Source organism: Larus michahellis, chromosome 10 (genome assembly GCF_964199755.1).
Source record: "Larus michahellis chromosome 10, bLarMic1.1, whole genome shotgun sequence".
NCBI classification, from domain to species: domain Eukaryota; kingdom Metazoa; phylum Chordata; class Aves; order Charadriiformes; family Laridae; genus Larus; species Larus michahellis.
Genome location: NC_133905.1, coordinates 5,590,474 through 5,612,794, shown reverse-complemented (window position 1 = coordinate 5,612,794; position 22,321 = coordinate 5,590,474). Strand labels below are relative to the sequence as shown.

Below are 22,321 nucleotides of genomic sequence, written 5' to 3'. Positions count from 1 at the left end.
TGGAGGCTCCAGATTGAAACAGGTTTTCCGAAAACTTGCTTTTTACCATCCAAGAGTTCAATCCAGTTCTACCACCAAACCGAAACCACACGGGCTGCACACACACAGAAGTCTGGGCTAGGGGTTGCTGTCTGGCTTTGTTCATCGCTTTTATTTCTGCTGAGCCCTCCTGCTGCTATAGCTGCAAGTCCCACAAGTAGCCATCCTTCTGATGAAGGGCTCCTGTACTCCCAGTGCTCTAACGCGATACTCATCTCTCCAGCGCAGGAGTCAGTGACTCACCTAAATTGGCACCTGGTGTCCAGGTGCCAGGGTTTCACTCCCCAACCAGAAGCTCATACAGATCTGCAGATCTCCAGCAGCTCGTTCAGTCTGGGATCTCTGCTGTACCACCCCATATTTGATATTCAAATTCCCATATTCAAATTCCACACATTCACTCACAGAGTGCTTCACCAGGCAAACTGAAACAGGAGTTCCAGCTATCCTGTTTAACAGGAAGCAGCCTGAAAGGAGAACTCAGTTTCACGGAGACATTTCTTCAAGGGTCTATAGCTGTCAACACCACAGAGCTCAGCAGCTCATCACGCTGCATGGTGATTGACAGCCAGATATGAACATAACCCCCGCTCCAGGAAACTGTCTTCAGATTTGGCAACACTGACTGGCCCGTTTCTAGCCATAGAACACCATCAGAAAGTAGCTTTTTCATTTTGTTTCCGTCTGTAGGTTTAACTCATTCCCTTGTACAGAAAATTCAAAGTTTGAAACTTTTTACATTGCGACAGAGATGGAAGTGCAGCACCAGAGGTGCTGAGAAGACTCTTGCAAAAGGTGTACGGTGGCCTGACTTAGGCACCACTGACTGCAACCCACAGATCCTGAGCAGACCCTCAAGGAAGCTAGGGAAGAGGACCAAGACAAACACAAAAATGACAAGCAAATGGATAGGAAACCTTTGGAGTAAATACATCTGGTTACAGCAGAACTCTACAGATCAAAGCTGTTGCTGAAGAGATGTCCTCTGTCCTTCATAGGATTTCCCTACACAAAGGGAACGATCCCTTCGCAAAGGGAATATGTGCATATTCCCACATACAGCCACTCACTCTTTCCAGTAGACCACGTGCCTGGTGAACCCACTTGTCCAACTAATCACAGGTGGTACAGCTCACCAGGTGGGTTCGTTACGCAGCAGCATCAAGAGGCTGCCCAGCATTACACTGGCCGCACAAACCGAGACGATCAGGAACACGGAGAAGCCCAGAGGGCTGCAGCCGTCCATGGGTGTCCCAGGGCTGACTCCCGGCGCATTTTGCTTACCATCTGGACTCTTGGGAACGTAGAGACACCTTCATTTCTCTTATTGAGGAGTGTGCCTCAAGCTGGAAAAAACAACATAACATGAAATGCAAAGACTATTTTTCCAATAAATTAAACCTCTGTTGCACTTGACTCCCGCTGTTGTTCCCTTCCCCCTGAGAAGGCAAGGTCTGGCCAGCTGCACAAAGTCCAGGCAGCCCTGGGAAAACAATGGGATCTTTTTCTTGCCAGTACGAGCCTTCCCGTTCACCCTTCTAACCATGGCAGGGAGGACACCCCCAGTGTGTCTGCAGGGGAGAGGAGTCTGTTGGCATAGCAACAGTACACCCTAACTCTCTGCTAATGAACAGGGATAAAATGTTTTGTTCTCATTAGGAAAAATACAGACACATTCCTGATTGGTGAGTAATGTCTCTGCCTCTGGGAGATTAGCTCAGAGCTGTGCAGCCTGAAACAGCCTCAATTCAGCCCACTGCAGCGCTTCCCTTGAACAGCCACTCTCCAAGGACCGCACGTCTCTCAAGGGCAAGCCTACAGAGCCTTCTGTAGCACTTTGCCTTCGGGCCTGAGACAGCTCAAGGCAAGAATAATGAGAAGAGGCTTGACAGGAGCAAACCAGCATAGGCACAATAGGAACACACCCCCTGTCCCTGCAGGAGCACGGCAGAAAAGCCAGCTCTCGCTGGTGCATTTGCTGCACCTGGGTCCCAGGCTACAGCCACAGCAGGCGAGAGTTTCTCTTTGTGCATCTACCGCAGGTCTGCCTCGCACAGGGCTCAGATCGCACCAGGGCTCTGGCTCGCAATCCAGCCACATTTCCCATTGCCGGGCAAGTAAATGGACAGAGCAAAGAGCCGTGGTATACTGGAAAGCAGAGCCCAGCACTAAGTCCCTCGGTGCCAACAGCCAAACAAGGGCTGCTGCCTACTAGTCTTTATTAGGATTTTGGCATCTAACAATCAGCAATCCATCAGGAGGAATCTCTGTATACTTTGGTGTTTGCAGAGTATTCGCACAGACACTGTTGTTTCATCACTCGTGTCTGCATCTAGGTGCTGACCCAGGCTACTGCCTTATCTTGCAAGGAACAAAGCCTCTGCCCCACAGGCAGAACTGCTTCCCAGACCCTCCCGCCTCCAGATCCTTCTGCCACAGGGGCCAGCGCAGAAACTGGGAGCATCACAGCCTTTGCAAAGAGGATCTGGGATGGGAGCAACGCCAGATATCCCATGCACAAACAAAAATCCAGTCTCCAATCACGCATCTGCCGTGCTTTTTGGCATAACCTGGTCTGCACAGTGCAAGTGCAGCCCAGCAGAACTAAACCGTGGAATTGCTCTCTGAGCCCGTGGTACATCCCTCCTTTATGCTACTACCAGGTCCCACTCCCTCACACCAGTTCACCCTGCCTTGAATTCAGTTGTTGTTGAGAATAGGGACTACACACCCTCGTCCTCAGAGAGAACTTCGGAGAGCATTTCCAAGGGCTGCACAGGTACTCTAACGCCCTCCTCCTCCTGCTGGGAAATTGGTGCTGGCCAGGGCCAGTACCCCATGCAGAGATAAAAAACAAACTGGGATGTGGCAGAGCCCTCTCGCTCTCCCAGCCCCCTGGCACTGCTGATGGAGAAACGGTGGATTCAGGCTCTGAGGCAGCCGCAGGCTGTGCTCCAGGTACCCGCTAACTCCCTTCCCGACCCCTCAGACTTCCACCTGCTCTTCCTCCTCTTCTCGCTCCTCAGGGCTTCAAAGAGCTCAAGTCAGCATCTCAAAATGGGGCAGGAGGAGAAGGTGGAGTCGGCATCAGTAAAGAAGGGCCCTGCTATCTTACGCCTTTGAGAAACTTGCACGTCCTGTAGGGAACGACACTCCTTCAAACGCTGCTGCTCTCGCTCTGCCACAAAACTCGTATGTTAACCTGTGCTGTGAGCTGCTCATGGAACTGCTGCAACTTGATTTCTACTTTACATCCTTCCAGATGAGAAATAATTTATTTCAGTCCCCTAGGCAGGAACTCGACTGCCTGTAAAGCCATCTCGGTCTGCCTAAAGGGGGGAAATAAACCTGCAGTCTTACCCAGCAGCAGGCCGAGCAGCGACAGACCCCAGCCTTGGCCAGCAGCCCCTGTCCAGTGTGAAGCTCGAATCCCTCCCAGCCCAACACAAGGCCAGAGGGGCCCTGGGTGCTGTTTTCCAGCCTCCGGGCATTTTACTTGTTCCAGGCTGGATCCCTCCCCCAGCCCTGGTCAGAAAGGAAAAGCCGTGGGAATGGAGCTCAACACCCCGAGGTAGGCTCACCCCAGCCGCCGAGGAGCGCTTAACTCCCTGCGTGCCGGCGGGCAGCCCTCCGCAGAGACCGTCGCCGCAGGGACGCCTTGTGGCAAGCCCTCCAGCAAAGCGTTACGGCTCCAGGACTGGGCCCATCCTCCTCCCCAGGCCACCAATTCCTTGCATTGAAGAGCACTGCCCAGGGGTCGGCTGGCCAGCACCAGAGCCACAAGCGGGAGGACAGCTGAAGGCAGACCTGCCACTCGCCAGCCACAGTCTCCCACGCTTTCCCAGGACACCCATCGCTCCTGCTACCCTACCTTTCAGTGTTTCCATCCTCCACCAGCACACAGACAGCGAGCCACGAGCGGATAACACTTTTTCCATGCTCCCAGCAAGTCCCAGAGGCTGCCCACTTAACAGAAAGATATCTTCATCATCGCATCAAAGCACGTTTTCTTCCTTCTGCTCCGCATGCTGCCGTACAAAGCAGCCCCGGCTCCGCGCAGAGCGTGCGGTCAGCAATCAGCCGGCATGTCAGGAGTTAAGTTCGCATTTCCATTCTCCTGACCTGCACCAACGCTGGCTGAATATCGAGCTATTCTTTGCAGCTTGATAAAGCATGAGAAAGCTGAAGGCCTCACACACTCCTCTTTTCAGAGCTTGGCCCGCTGCCCACGAGCTGTCACTCCCTGGCACCCAGGGCAAAGAGAGAGAAGGAGGCCAAACTGCAGCCAGCTGCAATGAATCACTCGCTCCCCCGGGTCCCCTCCTCCCCAGGGAGCCTGGATGCCTCCTTCCGGCAGGGGGATAATGTCTGCCTGGCTACGCTGGCTTCTTTCACAGAAAAAGCCATCCTTTTGGGGACAGGGGTGGGAGGGGAGGGGTGGCTCCTATTGCAAAAGCTGCTGCCACAGAAAAGCGCAAAGCAGCTCCCAGCAAGACCGAAGGAGGAGGATTTCTGCTCAGCAGCTGGATGGGAACGCACTCCTGCAAGTGTTCAGCACAAATACCACTTAAAAATCTGATGTTGGCCATTTGTCTAAATTGCAGGAACTTCTGGAGGAAGGCTGAGGCACAGAATCAGATTTGAAGGAGACTGCTTATCCCTTCATGCCCCAGTGGTACAATATTTATTTTGGGGACCGATTCCCATTGCAGTCCCATCCAAACTCTCCCTCTCCCCCTCACTCCAACATCCAGCCCCATTACTGTGTCTCATCCAAGCCCTTCCAACCACCACCACCTTCCCCACTTGTTCATTTCCATGTGTTCTATCATACAAACTGCTTCCCCACGTTACAGCTCATTCTTCATTTTTAACACAAAGCAGCAGAGGGAAATGCATCCAAATCTCAGGGTCAATGGTGTCCAAGACAAAAAACGCAGCTGAGAAGGCACAGGGACACCAAGGTCATCGTGTGCCTTCCTTGCACTATAGGCCCAATTTGGAGAGCAAAGCCTTTGCAAGGTAAAGATGCCAGATGTTTGCTTTCTGAGGAAGGGGATATTTGTCAATAAAACACACACAAACTCAGCCCAAGCATGAACTAAGCAGTGGCTCATGTGCCCACGTGGCATATGGGATACTTCCACCCGCTCATCTCCAAGTTCAGCATACCTGTCTGCTGGTAGCGTGCTTCACATCCAGGCAGTGCCAGGGCAGGATTATACACATTTCTAATTTTTCCTGCACTTGTGGGGTGATGAAGGCAGAGTTGCGGAGTTCCCACCCCGCAGCCAGCGCGTATTCAAGCGGTGAGAAACTCATCAACTTTGTTTGGATCACCCAAGCAACCTACAGAGGGTTTCTTTTATTATCGTTGTTGTTTGGGTTTTCAGGGGATTTGTTTTTACAAAATCTGGAACAGCACAAACCAAAATGTAAATCATGAAAAGAAACTATATATATTTTTTTATTGTTATTATTATTAAGCAGAAGTGGGAAGGACTTTCGCTATTCCTAAAGCTACTTTCATCACAAACTTAACCAAGTCTTAAAAACGCTTTCAGGGACACAGGCTGAATCACAAGTAACCACACTCAATGCCATTTTATCACATACTCTGTCAAATGACACACTACATATGGATTTATCCTTGGGATACATTTATAGCACTTTGCAAGGCTTCTCTTGCGCTCCTATACATCTACATCAATAAGTGCCTCCTCCACAACACCTGCAGCTACAAAACTAGGATATTGAAAAGTTGATTACACTGAGCATCCATAAGTCAGCAAGCTCCAGAACTCAGGTTACCCCTTGTGCAAATCAAATACAAAATACTCCCTAACTGTTCAGACACACGCAGAGAGTTTCGCTGCGGGAACGCTAGCTCATTCAGCATCACCCTCCTCTGCCAGAAGGATCTCTAAATGCAAAGCTTAATAGAAACAGTTAATATCCCAAGTGTGGCTCCGAGCCATCCGAGCTCTATGTGTAACATAATCGGGTTCATAATGCTCAGAATAGCACTCTGGAGTCCTAGTACAGACTAAGACCTCACTGTATTAAGTGTTGTGTAGATAGTTGTAGTGGTGCCGTTTTCTCTTCCATCAAATTACTGAGCACCATATACAGGAACCAACCGTAACCCATATTTTACAGAAGTTAGGACACAGGAGAGCAATGTATACTTTTTAAATGTCTTTTTTTGGCAGCTAAATCAAGTTAGTATTTTCACAGACACACTGGGAGGAGGGAGGGAGGGGAACACTGAGGTTACTCTCTCTGCGGAGCAGACAGGCAAAAGCCCAGTTCAGCCGAAGCGCACTGAGGCTCTTTATGTCCCCGTTCGGTGACAGAGGTCACTTGTGGAAGACTGAACCAGATCTGGTACTGGGCTGCCTGCTAAGCACACTAGCGCGAGGATCTGAGCTATACCCTTCTCTGCAGTTGTTTGCGTTTCGCTGGGAACACCAAAAGCCTGGAGTCCGTCCCAACCCTGCTTGCACTGCCTTTGCTAAAAACATGCCTTTTAGCTCCAAAATAAAATTTGCCTTAAACTCCTCATGCTCTGAAGAAAGGAAGCCTGTACGCAGGATCTATGAAGCAGGTAATTGCTTGTGTTTGCCAAAACACTTCATTTACGCAAATTCTAATTCTTTTGGCGCAGTTTTCAGGATATTTTCCTACCATAAATACAGGTTAGACCCATGCTTGAGCTGATCATCCTGTCATCCTTTTCAGGTTCACATTGCGCGGCGGGTGCTGCAGCCTGCTCGTGTTTCCCAGGCATCCAGAAGTCACAGCTCTTCAAGTCATTGATTTTTAAGAGGCACCAGGTCACACCGTCTGGCCTTCAGTTGATCACAGTTCATGAGCTTTCTGCACATTTCTGGCTTAGGAACTGTATGTGTTTGAAGTGAATAGAGACTAGATGCCTTTTGGCAAGACGCCTGAGGCAAAGGCCTCAGGAGAGAAATCCACCATTTCCCAGGCTGACACAAACGGACAGGCATCCCCTCGCTTCAGCTTCTATTCCCTGTTTGTGAAAAGGCCGAGGGAGTTGGCTATTACAAGGGGGAAAGGAAGAGCTGTAGCATCCAACACAGTTGCAAGCAGCGTACTCCAAGAAATATCTTACAAGAGGAAACAGAAGCAGGCAGCTGAGTACTTAAAGAGGGGAGCCCTCTGCAGAAACAAGGCAAACACCACTGCAGAATCATCTCTTAATAAAGGTTGCTCCTTCAGGTCTGCACTAGCCCGAATGCCCTGATGCAGTGAGAGAGAATGCTATACGATGGGGAGCAAGAAGGGGCTATGTATGGGCATGAGCAGGAGAAGGCTACGTATGAAGGACATTCTCCTCCCAGCTAAAAAAAGCCATGGTTTCAGCACCGTTTTGCCTTTCCTCTCCACTTTGTTTCCCAGTGGAGAGGAATCTCATCAGGCCATTGCATGGTGCCTGATCAGAGCCAGTCCTGCCTGCTGCCCCTGGCATGGGGCTCCCCAGGGACCGCTTGAGGGTAAGGGACGGAAGCAGAAGGGGGCACTAAAAACGTGCCTGCCAAGGCTTGGGTGCCAGCATGTTCTCCTGAGCTCAACAGGACGAGTGGGGAGGCAGGAAGAGAAACTCACAAAGCTGTTTCTTAAACCAGATTTACAGGGATAGAGCGAATCCGGGCTGGGTCATGGGTGAGAGAAGATTGAACAAGTTAATAGCTAACCAGCAAGACTGCCGTGAGAGACCACAATCTACGAGAGATTTTCACAGGGAAACACCGAATCCAAAGCTGTCACCTGCAGACCAACTGGGAGCTGCCGCTGTCTCTGCTCTTTCTGTACCATTGCAATGCAATCGCAACTCTAGCGCCATCCTTCCCCTGTTCCTCTAAGAAGAGGTCATACTTAAAACGATCTTTTCTCTATTTTGGGTGTCATGAGTGATGAGGATTTGACTATGGGTTTCAGACACTAAAGTAACTGCTGTGAAAACGTTACTGGAGATTTTTGCAAGACCAAGAGAGAAGACCCTTCCAGCTTCTTGAAAAGGTAGCGTGTACCAAGGCAATGTGGTGCACAGCTGCAGGGACAGCAAAAATGGAAATCCTGCTGCTGTGGTGGACGTTCCCGAAGTTGTCAATGTGGGAAAGAGTGGGATGAAGTGACTGCTGCTTTACTTGTAGTCACTCAGGAGACAAGCCGTTGAGACCTACAAAAATTCCAGTGGTCTCATGAAGAGCAGTTTCTAGGAGGAAGATTTTTCATGAGGATATTCTTGTCTATTGGTTGAATAACTTCTTTGTTCCAGACTACAGCTTGAAAAAAAAAAAAAAGCCTTCCTGCTATTGCTTTGCCATTCAAGACATTGTCATTGTCACCTTTCAGATGTGTAAGCATAAGAGACAGCAGCAGCTGAGCTGTGGTAATTAGGAGGGAGAGATGTGCAGGCCTTGTCTCACATCTTTCTGTTAAGATGCCGTTTACACTTTGGCAGGTTTAACAGTCCCCAGTGAAAATAAGCCATCTGCATCTACTCCAGCAGACCATCCTCGTTTCTGAACCCTTCAAATAGTTCCGGAAAAATCATCATTGCCTCCCTTACCCTGCTTTCTATCAGGCCAAACGCAGTCACAAAACCATCACTTCTCTTATTTACAGTAATACAGGAACACTGGCTCTAGAACTGTTTGCAAGACATCTACTTAAAAAGAAAAAACATTTCCCATTTTATTCAAGCGTCTACACAGTTCAAACTTACACGGCGCTCTGTACTTGCAGCAGGAACGCTAAGGAGGACGGGACCAAACTCATTCAATTCTATTCACAAGCACCCTTCCTGAGGAAAGCCAATAACTTTCGGAGAGTCTCTGCGGACTTTGCTCCGCTGCTTTGCACGCTGAAGAATGGCTGATTGGGAATCCTCTTTTCATTCTGTGAGCACAGACCCAAAGGTTTTCATCCCTGTGAGCTCAGAAATTTCCATTTCCATTTGAGAGAGACGTTTTCCTGGCAGTTCTCAAAAGATGCATTTGTAAAATAGGAAACAACCTCAAGGAATGCTAAAGCAAAGGAAGAAAGAAAGCCGTACGTGGACAGTCTTTCTCCCTCAGCCAGGAAAGGAAATTCCTTCTCAGCACCGATGCCCCATAAACACAACCTACTCTGCAATACTTGATCAACACAGTGACCGGCTGCCCACCCTACCCTGGACAAACACCCAACATTTTCCATCCTGGTTTCAGATCAGCTGGGGCAACAGCCACCAAAATCTCAGAAGAGAGAAATCAAGTCCAGAAACATGTAGTTGTGTGTGTGCGAGACAAGAAAGGAAAATAAGGGGTGCACGTCAGATGGCTAGGACAAATTACGGAGATGTGACGGTATTCTAGTGAACTCACTACAGAGAAGACACACTTGTGTCAGTGATTTTTAAACTTGTAGTCCATAGGCTTTTGTTGCCTGCAAAGGTAATTAAAAAAGCAAATCTATTGCCATATCTCTAAAGGAAAATGTTTATAAGTCTGCAAATCCAAAGAGGTTGAAACTTGCTTCTTTCAAGTGCAAAACATTCAAATGGCCCAAAGCCAAGTCCCAGAAAAAAGCCCTAGTCAGTAGCTCAGGAATGCCAGCTCTTAACACAAACCAAAAGCATACAAACCTTCTGGTCGGGCAATTCACAGTACCATCTCCCACCAAAAACTCACTTAAAATTGCACTCTTAAAATTGCAGCTATCGTCCACCTCCTTGATTCTACGCCAGGGAAACCCAACCCAAGTCTCACTTTGACACTCTCCGAAGTGGTCAGCTGAGTGAGCTATTTTTCTTACCTTGCTTTGGGGAATTCCTGCTTAGCCTCTCTAAAGAGAAACAAGGCGGCTTCACGCCGCATCAGGCAGGATCCCTTCCATCACTCTGGGCTCCTTAGCAAAGGCATTCCTGAGGCGCACTGTGCCCTAATAAATCAACACAACTGCTCCAGGTTTCCCCGGCAGCTGGAAGCTGGAATTCTGCAGCGAAGGCAAACACCTCCCCAGCTAAAGCAAACACAGCCAGGGAGCCCCTGCGGAGCGCCCACAGCTACTGTCAAAAGAGGGACAAGAGAGAAGGTGGGGATCCTAAGGCATCTGGCTGACAAAAGGCAATCCAACTTAAAGACAGAAGATGGCCATGAGCCCGGCCCTGACCTAGGCATTCCTCTGTGCAGGCATGTGCTTGCCAAAATGTTTTATCAGAGCAGAACCACAAAACTTCATTTTTAGAGCAATGACATCTTGCCCCCTGGTAGTTTTGCCTTTAAGAGCATTCATTTTAGCATTTAGGAGACTCGTGTAGAAGACCCTGCAAAAGTACAGAACAAAAATAGCCCAGTCTTAAAACAGCTTATAGCTTAACTCTAAAATAAACGAAGACAAAGGAAACAGTACTGATCAGTATGAGCAGCAGCCAGCTCAGCAGAACAAGACGACTGCTGTTTCCTGGGCTAAGGGAGGTGTTTGGTTGGTTGTTTTTTTTTTTTCTCCTTCTTTCTAAACGACATAACAGAAAAGACCTGATGAAGGATTTTTGAAAAGAATTATTAGGTGGGTTGGCATACGTTTATGGGCCAACCACCACTCACACAGAAACCAAACCAGTGTTTTTCAAAAGCAGCACAAGGAAACAACAGAGGCTAATGTTACCAGACAAACAGCAGCAAGAGTCCAACTTCCAGCACTAACATTTGCTAGATTGCACACAAAGAACTAGATGGGCTGCTTCAATACCTCATTTTCAGTTGCACTTGGCGAGTAAAGGCAGGGAGCAGCCAAGGCAGGGCTGAACAGTGACAGTAAAAGAAAAATAAGAGTTGACTGCCTCAAATGCTCTTATAACAGGCACAAACCCATCAATACCTTAAAAATAAATCTCATTTAGTAAAACAAAAAAAAAAATCTTCCTCAGATGCACACTGAGTAAATATCTAGTTTTCAACATCTCCCGTTGCCGATGGTTATGCTCTCCCACAGGGGTTTTCCAGGGAGAGCCTTCAGTGCACGGATGGAAGGTAGCACAGGATAAGCGTGAACAAATCCCACTTACGTCAGACCCAATCTGTACAGCAAACCCAAATCTTCGGCTTCCACAGCATCCTTTGGAGCCCTCACTTTGAGACCACTTTAAGGCATATTTTCTTCCCTACCGCCTTGAAGACCCACCAAATCCCAGTCTATAAGCAAATACTGCCTTTAAGAGAAATCCCGGTCTACCTACACATAGTTAATTGAGACACACACACCAGGCAGCTAACAGTGCACAGCAATGGTGGGAAACCAGCAGACCCACCAGTAGGTGAGTGCCAGGAGCTCCCCGACCATGGATCACGCCCCCCAGCCCCCAACAAACAAACTTGCATATCGCCGTGTGAGATTCAGCTTGCAGAGCTCTATGCTGTTTGAGAAGACCCTGAGTGGCAGCAGGGCACTTAGAAGCCCTGGATCTCAAGAAAGGAATGAGATGAACGTGTTGGGTGAAGGACTCGTACATATGTATAAGTGGAGAGAGACAGACACAAAGGAGAGTCAGGGGGGGAATAGAGGGACTTGTCTCCAGGCCTTGTGCTTATTTTGACCTTTCAGTTAAAGGTTCTCCGAAAAGGCACTGTTCAGCCCCAAGCCTGATTAGACGTCTTGGGAAAAACAGAACACAAAGCATCACACATGAATGAGCACAGAGCCATAATACGGTCTTGATATTCACACCCATCCATATGGCCAAAAAAAGCGAAGTTCTTCAGTGCAAACATTGGCAACAGCAATATGAAACTAATGTGTTAATTAGCAGACTTCGCAATCCAGCACAGGACAGAGATTGCTGATGTTGGCTATTATATAGTCAATCAGAAGCCAAACCACGTTAGTTAACCCATTCAGAACAAAGTTAATAATTTGCTAATTGCAGGTTTCTGGAGTGAGCAGACCAAGGTCTGTTTTCCAAACCTCTTTTCTCAGGGATATCTTAAAATGTATTTGTTATGGCAAGCTATCCATCACTCACAGCTCTTCTCTTTATTAGCATCCAGTCTCAACTTCGATGTTTAGCTTAAATTCAGGGAGCCCACTGCCTCGCTTTACACAACATCAGACTAAATGAGCTCAATGATTTGTCTGGCCTTATAAAATGGTAAGCTAGTTTTCAGCCTGTAAACAATCACAAGTTATTCTGAAACAATCATAGAGTAAATGACAACATTCATCAGTTTTATTTGTACAGGATTTTCACATTGAATTCAAGAGAAGATTAATGAAAGTAACTAAAATTACTTAAATGCAACTGCGATTTAACACCGTTCTTTGGTGTACGTGGGTTTACACACCAACTGCTTAATAAAACTCTACTTTCCTACAAAGTTTAATCAGTAAAATAAGTACCGCAAGACACGTCAGATAGAAAGATCAGCATAACGGTGAAAGAAATAGTGAGAAATATACAGAAGATTTTATTCTCAGGAGCCACCTGGAGTACAAACCTCAAGTTAACACTCCTGTCATGAACGAGATTCTTCATATCCAGGATGTACCACTCACGTTGTATAAAACATTTAGACACGAACAAAGTTTATGAGGAAAAACAAAATGGGATGAGGAACACAACTGCATTAGTCTTGGGGTTATTTCTAACGCACAGAAAACCAGAAATCAATTGCAGCAGGACTAGTCAGTCACATAATTTAAGGTAAGACCACTCCGACTTCCTGCCTAACACACAGGCGCTGTTCCATTTTATCCACTCACACCTCCACAAAACCCATTAAGTGGTTCTGTGAAATGTAGTGGTTTATGGCCTCTAGACTAGAGGTCTTTGGAGGTCAAAGCATAAGTTCACTACTCTCCTAGTAGTTTGCTCCAGTGGCTCTATCATTCTTTCTGGCAGCAAGGCCAGTCTAATTTCTTATTTGTTTGCCTTCTGCCTTGAGCCATTAATTCCTTCTCTGCTGGATTAAAGAGTAGCTCCTCAGAGTCAATTATGCACGTGCTTTAACCAAGTCACCTCTCAATAGCCTTTTTGGCAATCAACAGATCGGTCCTGTCAGTCTCTCATTACAAGGCACCTTCTTGAGTGCTTGAACGACTTCGAACGTTTGGTTTGTTTTTTTTTTTTTACATATCAACTTGATTGTCATTCCCACCACCTCCCCCCCCTTCTTCAGGGTCACTGCTTTGGTGAAGCACACAATCGGTGAACGATCAGCATCTCTGGCACACAGAAGTCTACAGTTGCCTGTATCAAATGGGTGTTATTTCGCTAGACCCGTTTTACAGCATAACGGAGGAGCTACAGAAATCATAGACTGCAGAGATCATATCAGTTAGCTAACAGGCAATTATCTGACTACTGAGTTCAAGGAGCTCATATCTTTCTTAGTCACCATTTAATCATTTCTCTAAAAGCACTAAGGAAAACTTCACTACCTGATTGCTATTCTGCCAAAGATTTATGTACTATTCAGAATCTTCAAGCAAGAAAATCCCAACAGACCTGTCATTTCCAGCTATGGTTTTGAATTTGCCCTCAGCACTGCCTGCTTCTCTGCTGAATCAACATTAGCAGTGGCTTTAGATTTACGTCCAGAATACTGATGAACTACTGAACAGCACAGAGTATAGTACCGATGCTCAGTGAAGACATCTACTAGGAATAACACTTTCTGACAGGTCCTCAGTAACCCATGATTTCAGATGCATCAGCCTTTTCTTTTTTTTTTTTTTAATTAAATAATTACGAGGTACACTGTTGATATTGGCACAGATCAATTATTCATACCATTGTACGTCTCCAAGTCAAACAACCTAAGAAACACATTACATGAATATAGTCACCTGCTGCCCGTTACTCACCTGGTTCTTTCCAGCTACTCTTTCTTACTATTAACGCAACCAAACCCTTCAGAGGTATATATCCTCTGAAGTATACATCAAAACCAATAACTACCCATCTCAAATCTCCCCAAAGACCCAAGTTATTCAAGATCACTGCACGAAAAGCATTAATGCCTTGTAGATGTTACCCAGGCACTCCGTATCATGAGGTCTGGTACCTCCTGCTGCTTCTGCTCTAGCAGGAGGCCCCTTGAACTTCCACCTCCAACCAGCTTTTCCATTTAGTGATAGTTCTCATTTTGTGCTGTACGTAAAACGCACGCCTAAGTTTGCAAAGGGCACAAGGCAGAGAGCTTATGCCCTGCGTGCAGGCAGGAGCACAGGCCAGGGTTTGGGTGCAGGTCAGTGTGACAGCAGGAAGGGCTCTGCCCATTATACCACACAGAAGAAAATAATTCCAAGGCAATAGTGTAAAACGAGACATGTGGTTTTATCAATCCTTAACTTGGTATCTTCAAAGCAAGAAACTTACTTGCCATTGTGAATCCCCCAGCACAGCTACCAGGGAACACTAATACCTGTCTCCAGGGACACTGTCCTCTTGAATGAGATCTTCAACATCGCTCCGAGTAGCAGGAACGTGTAGCTTATGGAAAACCGGTGGCAAAGCAGGCTACCCGTCAGTTTTAACAGCAGAAACTCTGCTCATATTTATGCATGACCGCTCAAGTGAACTGCATGACTGCTTTTGTTGATCTGCTCTCAGTGATCTATTCTTTCGGTAGGAACACCAGGAGGAAGCCATGCTGGGACTGGGCAAGGGAAAAAAAAACACCCTGTGGACATAGTGAATGGGACAGAAAATTCCTCTACAAATTCTGTAAATTTATTTGCAGTGATGCTCTGCATTGACTTTTCTAGCAGTTTTTTGGGACACCTTCACACATCAAAGCCCAAGCCACACCACAAGAGTCATTTTGACTAAATCTACTTTAGAAATTGATTAGACCATTGATTTTTTCATAGTTTAGATAGAGACAAGGTGACCTTTCCATCCCACAAAAAGCAAAGGGAATTACCACGTGTAAACAAAGTCTTCATTTTAAAGGAAGTGTTTTGCTCTCTTAGAATTAAAGTTCTGTAATGCTCCTTTCCCCCCGCCCCCATCTTGCAGCTCCAAGAGATCAATTCTACTTTCCCCACTTGAGCTTTTCACCTTTCTGTCCAAAACAGGCCAAAGGGACAAGGCTTCTCAGAGCACATACAGATGAGCAGCCTGAAGACAAACACAAGACACGGCTCTTCCTGTAAGTCACGAAGTGGTAAAGAAATCAGTACCAATTAGTAGACTAACAGTTCTACTTCAGTCAGGTAAAGCAGCATGACAGAGGACAGTTCCCAGAATAAGTAAAAGTTTCATATGCACAAAAAGTTTAAGGCTTTCTCTATACAGAAAAGAGTGCTTTGAGATGTATGCTTCATTACAGAGTGGAATAACAGTGGAAACAACAGTGGAAAACAGAGTGCTTATATTGGTTGAAAACATTTCCCTCATGAATCACCGCATGCATTTGATTTCTACCTGCTTAAAATAAACACATTGCATTTTGGGCTAAGTTCCATCATTAGGACCTCGTGCCTCCTGGTACTTCCTACACAGTGCACTTGGGGATGCGGATTACAATCCTAGAGCTGAACAGCCAGGTGTCATTTGTGTTTTGATGATCCGACAGGGTCTGGCAGCCTGCAGAGAACACTGAGCCTGTAATTGTCACTGCGGCACCCGTTAGGATTACACTGTGCTGGCAGCACTGGGAGGAAGGTAAACAGATGCACAGCCTAATGGCTTTCAGACATCCAGGAGGCAAAGGATGAAACCTCAGAACTGCAAGTGCAGGTCATTCTCCTGTAGCAGCTTTGCTCAGCGCAGCAGCAACCTGGGGCTTGCCTGCTGCTGCTAACCGCCCGCCCCAGACACTGACACAAACCCCTGGTCAGCAACAGAACATCAAACTGCGTTACTTAACCAGCAATGTTCGAGTTTCTTGGGGCTGTGCGAGCAGAATGACAGCATACAAGTTCCTCCCAGCAGGACACCCATCACTGTCATCATCTGGAAGGTAAGCACTATTTAGATGTTATTTCTCTGGAGCTAATGAGTTTGGCATTCATAGATGCACTGCAAGAGCTGTTCTTGTAGCAGGTCCCTGATGGTGGGATGTTATAGATGTATTTGAGTGGTTGGCTCCAAAATAACATGAACCTGCAATATGGCCATCAGCTTGCCTACTCTTTCTACTCTTTACAACCTTTCTTCACAGACTTCAACAGAGACAGCTCTCCACAGTGTTGTGAAGCCTTGTTATGCATTATGGAACAGTGGCAAGTATCAATACGGGTCATCAAGGAAAGCTTCGTGATGCCACCACCCTGTACGTACAGGCCTTGGTACCACAACGAAACAGAACTATTATTTGCAAGACTTTGGTGTTTTGTGGACAGAAAATGCATTTACAAGGTTCCAGTACCCAGAACACAATACTGTTACTACAACACACAGGAACAGTTTTAAAATACAGTAGGCAAGAAAGCATGACTGACAGAAGTACCCCAGAAGCCTTTAGATTTGTGGCACTCTTCTGAGCTCGTTACTGAGGCTACTGACATGGGCTTTCACTTCCCCTGCAGATCAGTTCAGTGTTGAGAAGGAAGGGGCCATGGTGACTTAGGCACTATGAGGACGGAGACTTGACTGTCCCAAGCCCAGAAAAAGCAAAACAGCCTAAATGGCTCTTTCATCTGTTCCTGTGCAGCTGCTCATATGGCCACATCACCAGCACACACAGCCCCTACTCCCCAGCTCTGCTGCTGTGGAGAATAACCTTGCAGGTAGCTCCCAACAGCTGTAGCCTCCCAACAGCACAGAGAGCAAACCCAGCATTTGTAGGGCAGCTGCTCTACCTCTCCGCTCCTTTTTCTTTGGCTCTACATCATCTCAGCAGTGCTGGGCACAGAGCACAACCAGACACTCCAGCACAGGGACTCCAACTGCCTGTTACTGTGGCCAAGGAGCTCGGCATCCTGAGTCACTTGGGGGTGGCAGTGCCGCAGGGACTGCTCTGCCTTCTTGCCAATTCAAATTTTGCCTATGCTGCCAAGGGGACAAGCTGGTAGCAAGCACCCAGGGCCATTCTGTAATTGCACATGCACCTCTGTTGGCTGTTACGCATCTGGAGAACACTTTCTGGTTACAAATCCCAAAGAGACAGGAAAAATCTAGATCAAGGAAGCAAATAAACAGTAAGAGTCAATGCTACCCGTTATAGCAATAGCAGCCCCCAGAAGGCACAGTCATCCTCTTCACATCCCAGTTACGCCTCTTGATTGTAGCCATGAGAAAGCTGCGCTGACATGCAGCCCAAGCAGCAAAAAGCCCTGGTGATCTTTGCCTTAAATCTCTCTCAACAGTTGCAGGTTGACACGATATGCAATCCGAAATACGTTTCAGCTAAACTAAGGGTCAGAACATAAATTCACAAATGCCTTAGTCTCCCCAGGTCCTTCAACATTTATGCAGTCTCATTTCAGCAATTTCTCTCAAAATGCTAAACCAGCTAAAAAGAGTTGGCAAATAAACAGAGCTCCAGGTTACTACTTCTCTATTTCCCACAGTGGCACACAGAGCTCCCATGGAATTAATTCAGTTGCACACCCGTTTTACCATTCTCTTGGGCAGAATCACTCAGTAATGGACTGCAATCTGTATGCAAGAAGTCAAGCAGTATGCAAATAGAGATCAAAACATTGATGGCGGTGGGATTCAGAAGTCCAGGAACTGCTTTTGCACTCTAGCACGTACATTTTTTGGCTAAACTAAAGGTAGGAGACAGCACAGGACAGGCGAGAAGAGCTCGTGACTCAAGTGTATGGAAGACAGATGATCCCAGAAGAGTTACTGAAATGCTCTCACATATGATAATTTACTATTAGGTAATCCACTAACAGAATTGCTCTCTCCAGCATTTTAAGAAGGTTAGTCTGATGCAAAAAATCTTGAGATCAAAGGTCGAAGTGCCAAAGAGAGAGTTTCTTCAAGGCCATTAACTCCAAACCGTCCAAAACCCTACACCAACTTCTTCACTGATAACATTTCTGACAAAGGCTGGTCTGGCAGGAGCACCTCTGAAGCCCTGGTTTCTGTGCTTTAAATTTTTGTCATCCGAAGAACTTCCAGCTGGGCACAGAGCACTTGCAGGGCACTGTCAGGAGCATATTGTCAAGCATTTGCTTGGCCAGCTCTTCACAGAGGCTGGCATTTCTTTATGGAGACTAGAGAGCCCAGAAACTCCTCAGAGCCTCACACAGGAGGATGGAGGCATGGCCACATGTAAGCAACAGAGGGATTTCATGAGAGCACTTTCTCCAGGAGTCAAGACCAGAGGGGGGAAACAGGCTGTGCCCCAGTTCTTAAGGCAACTCCACACAAAGAATAGGGATGCCACCTAACCAAAATGTGAAATGGTGCGGTATAAGAGAGCTAAAGGAACAGAGATTGGAACAAAAAATGATTTTGAAATAGGCATAGATGGGCAGAAACCTTAAGCTGAAAACACTACTTCTATGTAGTAATTTTCAGAATTATTATAATAGAGTAAGATGTCAAATATACCCATTCTATTTATAGAATGACATGCAATTTAGTCAGAAAACTAGCTTCATCAGCATAGACAAATGCTTGAATACAATCAGCTTCCCCCACCTGCACAGTCCCAGGCACAACGACTCCCCTGCCAGGGCAGAGCTGCAGGGGAGGGTAGGACACGAGAAAGACAGCATTCTCCTGGTGATAACTTCAGCAGCAGTTATGAATCCCATCATTGCAACAGGCAATACTACATTATGCTGAGATAAACGGACACGCTTTTTTTTTTTTTTTCACTGAAGCGCAGAAGCTGCAAAGGCAGCACCGCCTTTAGATTCAGAATTAAGGAAAAGTGCAAAAGAGAACAGAGAATGGTGATGCCTTGAAATTCTCTGCACCTGCAGATACAAAGCTTGTTAGCAGCAGCAATCCATTTTGTTAATGCCTTACAGATGTGTATCCCGATGGCTCACCACAGATTCTCAGTGGGCATTTGAAGCACGCGGTCACACAATTCCGGAACTCCAGCCCCCGACGCAGAACCAGCCTGGCTAAAGCACTACCAGGAACAAAGATCAATCCACCCGGGGCCCCTGTGACACAGGGACAAAAGACTTTCCACATAAGATAGAACGGGAGCGGATACAAGTAGCAGGATAAAATTACAACCTCCAGATACTTCAAGAAGGGAAACAAATTATCATATCCTAAAAGGGAGTAGCTATGAAGTTGCAGGAATTTTGAGAGCAGCAGCAGAGGCTGGGGAAACTCAACCCACCAGTTCCACGCCGTTCGCTATTAAACTTCAAAGCCAAAAGCAATGTGAAATCTCACACACTTGCCAGGCACAGGAGAAGTGTTCCTCACAGTACTTGCAGTGTTTATACTGCAAGCAAATAACTAAAGTTCACGTGCAATTAAAGTCTGGCATCTGGGAATTTCCTTAGGATCTACATCATTTGAAGATTCACCTCACGTTTTGATCAACATCTAAAATCTTCCATGCTAATACAAGGTTCTTTTCTACTTCATTTTCCCCCTTTTTCTTTCTTGGGGGTGGCAGGCAGGATTTGAAAGTGAAATTCTGAGGTTAAGTTCAGGATATTAGAAATCACTTAAAAACTGATTCAATCAAAAAAAAAAATAAAAATCGAATCCACCTAAACTCACATAATTTCCCCCCCCCCCCCCCCCCCCCCAAGCGTTGGGAGGCTGTACTTACTTCTAGTTAACAAAAAGGAGACCCAAATCACTTCCTGCAACCTCAAAATAGCTCAGATGTCTTAGTTACTACTTGGCTAAAAAAAAAATAAAAAAATAAAAAATTGTTAGCAGTGAAAACAAGTCCTCTGCATTTATTACTTAAACAGTGGGGGGGAGAAAGAGCAGAGCCTTAAAGAGATCACACCACAGCACTGTGGTTCTTCCATTAGTCAAGGCTGCATGTCGGTACAGGTCGAAACATCCCGCTTCATGTTTTCGCACCTTTGCAGCTTAGCAAGTCTGAGCTCCAGTGACTACAATCCAGGCCAGTCTATTATTAAGCAGGGGCGCATCTCAGTATCACTATAGCAAACCAGAGCATGGAGGCTGATCCTATATGGTTCTAGAGAGCAAAAATCCCTCCAAGTGGTTTGTTGAGAGTCCCGAGACTCAGCATGCCAAGGGGGAAAATCTTTGGGCTCCCACCACTGTGCTGAGAACTGTGCAACACATGAGATTACTGTTTCCCCATTGAATTAAGCATCTACTCTGCCTCCTGGAACAACGGTATCATGTCACGAGACCATGCACACGCTCCTAATGTCTCAAATGCTTGTCCCTGGAAAACACATGCAAGAATTTTCTAAGAATTGTATTCCAACACCAAAACCAGACCAGACAATGCTCAAAGAACGATCAATATGAATCTTCTCTAAGAGATCATCACAACCATCAGGTCATCAAAGATGCCTCCAATAATAGGACAAGGAAAATGACACCAGCACAATGAAAGACCAGCTGGCACATTCCCATAAAGGCAAAAGCAGCCCTCCTGTGGTTTTGATGAACAGCAGAAGATGAATCCTTTCAGATACAGTAATCCTGCAATCAGATACTCACGAGAACCACAAACAAATGCAAATCAAATCCAGGGCTTTAACAGATTATGGGGAATGCAAAGGAGAGTCAGTAGAATGCACCAGCTTTCCAGAACTCGGAGCACAAAGACATTTCACTGAAGATCCAGGTGAGCGAAAAGGGCACCAGTCCAACCCCTGCTTCCTGAAACTAGCTCGTATCTAGAGGGCTAATTCTTACAAGAAAGCAGGCAGGCTCATGCCTCCTCCGACTGCTACCACCCTGCACAGCCTGCAAGTTGGGATGAATCAAAGTCCTATCATCTTCCTCCAGGACGCCCTTATGCAAGATTGGGAGGGTTCAGCTCAGAACTTGGCTACAAGAGCCAATGTGAAAAAACCAAAACCAACAGCTACAAACAAACAAAAAAAGAACAGACAGAGAGGTAGCCAGGGAGGAGGAGAAACTGAAGTCCTTGTGAGTTTGCTTTGACAGGCAGCAGGCAGGACTGAAACAGAGAGGAAGATAACAAAGGAGAAATGATGTGAATCTGACCGATTCAGAGGTAGAGCTTTTAGCACAAAAAGTACCAAGCATTTGTAGGAAGCAGCTACTTCATCTTCTTCCGAACTTCCCCTCATCTGTTCTTCTCCCTCCCCAGGTGACACTAAAGCATAAAAAATTTCTTCTACTGAAAAAGATATCATGCCTCCCTGTATCCAACACCGCTGGCTAAACGAACCACTCCAGAAAGCAAACAGCAATAGTGGAAGACAGCGAATGCAATTACTTTTGTTTTCCCATTGGACGGTGATGGATAGCACACACCCCACACACAGGCAATCTGGGTGGGTGCTTTTTCCCTTCAGAGCACACCCAATGTACAACTGGCATCATTGCGTATTTGGCAGGCAGTCTCTCTCCAGGCACACAGGGCCACCTTCAGCAGCAACAGATACTTTCCAGACTCGTTCAGTCCTTGCAGTCTCTGCTGACGCTGCCAGGAAAGCCCGAGTGTGCCAGCAGCACTCGCAGAAACAACCCTGCTTTACACAAAGACTGGCACCGAAGGGAAGGGAACGGCCGGGTGCACTCCTTACAACCCTCCATCAGCTATTCCCTCTGCCCTAATATGGGAACATCCCTTGGCCCCGCCGGGCATATGATGCTCTTGGTGGACATGAAAGGTAAGGCAATACCTGAGCTGTCAGCACATGAGGACACAGTTCTTCTCTGAAAAGCAAGCAGAGCCTAGGAGCCCAAACTCTTTACAGCACTTACGTGGGAGAAAGCAAAGATTACGGTGTCAACTGCTGACAGTCTGCGCCCACCTTTCTCAAGAGAGTTATGCCGGTAATTTTAATCTTATTAAATATTGCTAATCGTATTACTAACCTAACTCTTTTCACATGTTGGAAGAAATTTAAAGAGAAAATTCCATATATGACCACGCTATGTCAAATGCTTTCTAGCCAAATTTCGATTCAGGGCAAGTCTCTGGCTTGCAGATTGCAGTTCTGCTACACACAGGTGTGGGTGAGCATGGACACAGCACCAGATTACCAACGAGTCACCCTCCTTGCCACATTCTTCTCTGTCCACAAATTGCTTGCTTTCTTCTCCCGAGATTCTCCTAGCCATTCCTGGCCTCTCAAAGTGACCCTGTTAAAACTTATGCAACTCTACAACCAGTTTGTAACAAACACCTCAATCAAGGGGAAACAC

At 46.6% G+C, this 22,321-nt stretch overlaps 1 protein-coding gene across 4 annotated transcripts in view; it reads right to left on the bottom strand.

Annotated features, from left to right (window-relative positions):
- The window catches only part of PLXNB1 (plexin B1), a 79,584-nt gene that overhangs the window by 56,117 nt on the left and 1,146 nt on the right, over nt 1–22,321 (bottom strand). Inside the window, exons 1-2 of one of the 4 annotated variants that reach the window (XM_074603405.1) lie at nt 9,865–9,884; nt 1,324–1,385 (exon numbers count right to left, since the gene is read on the bottom strand). The exons of 1 other annotated variant lie outside the window; for it this stretch is intronic. The gene's annotated coding sequence lies outside the window, so the exon portion shown is untranslated. Of the gene's footprint in view, nt 1–1,323; nt 1,386–3,910; nt 4,353–9,864; nt 9,885–22,321 lie in introns of those variants that run through there. 2 more of the 4 variants (XM_074603404.1, XM_074603402.1) reach the window with 2 other exon arrangements.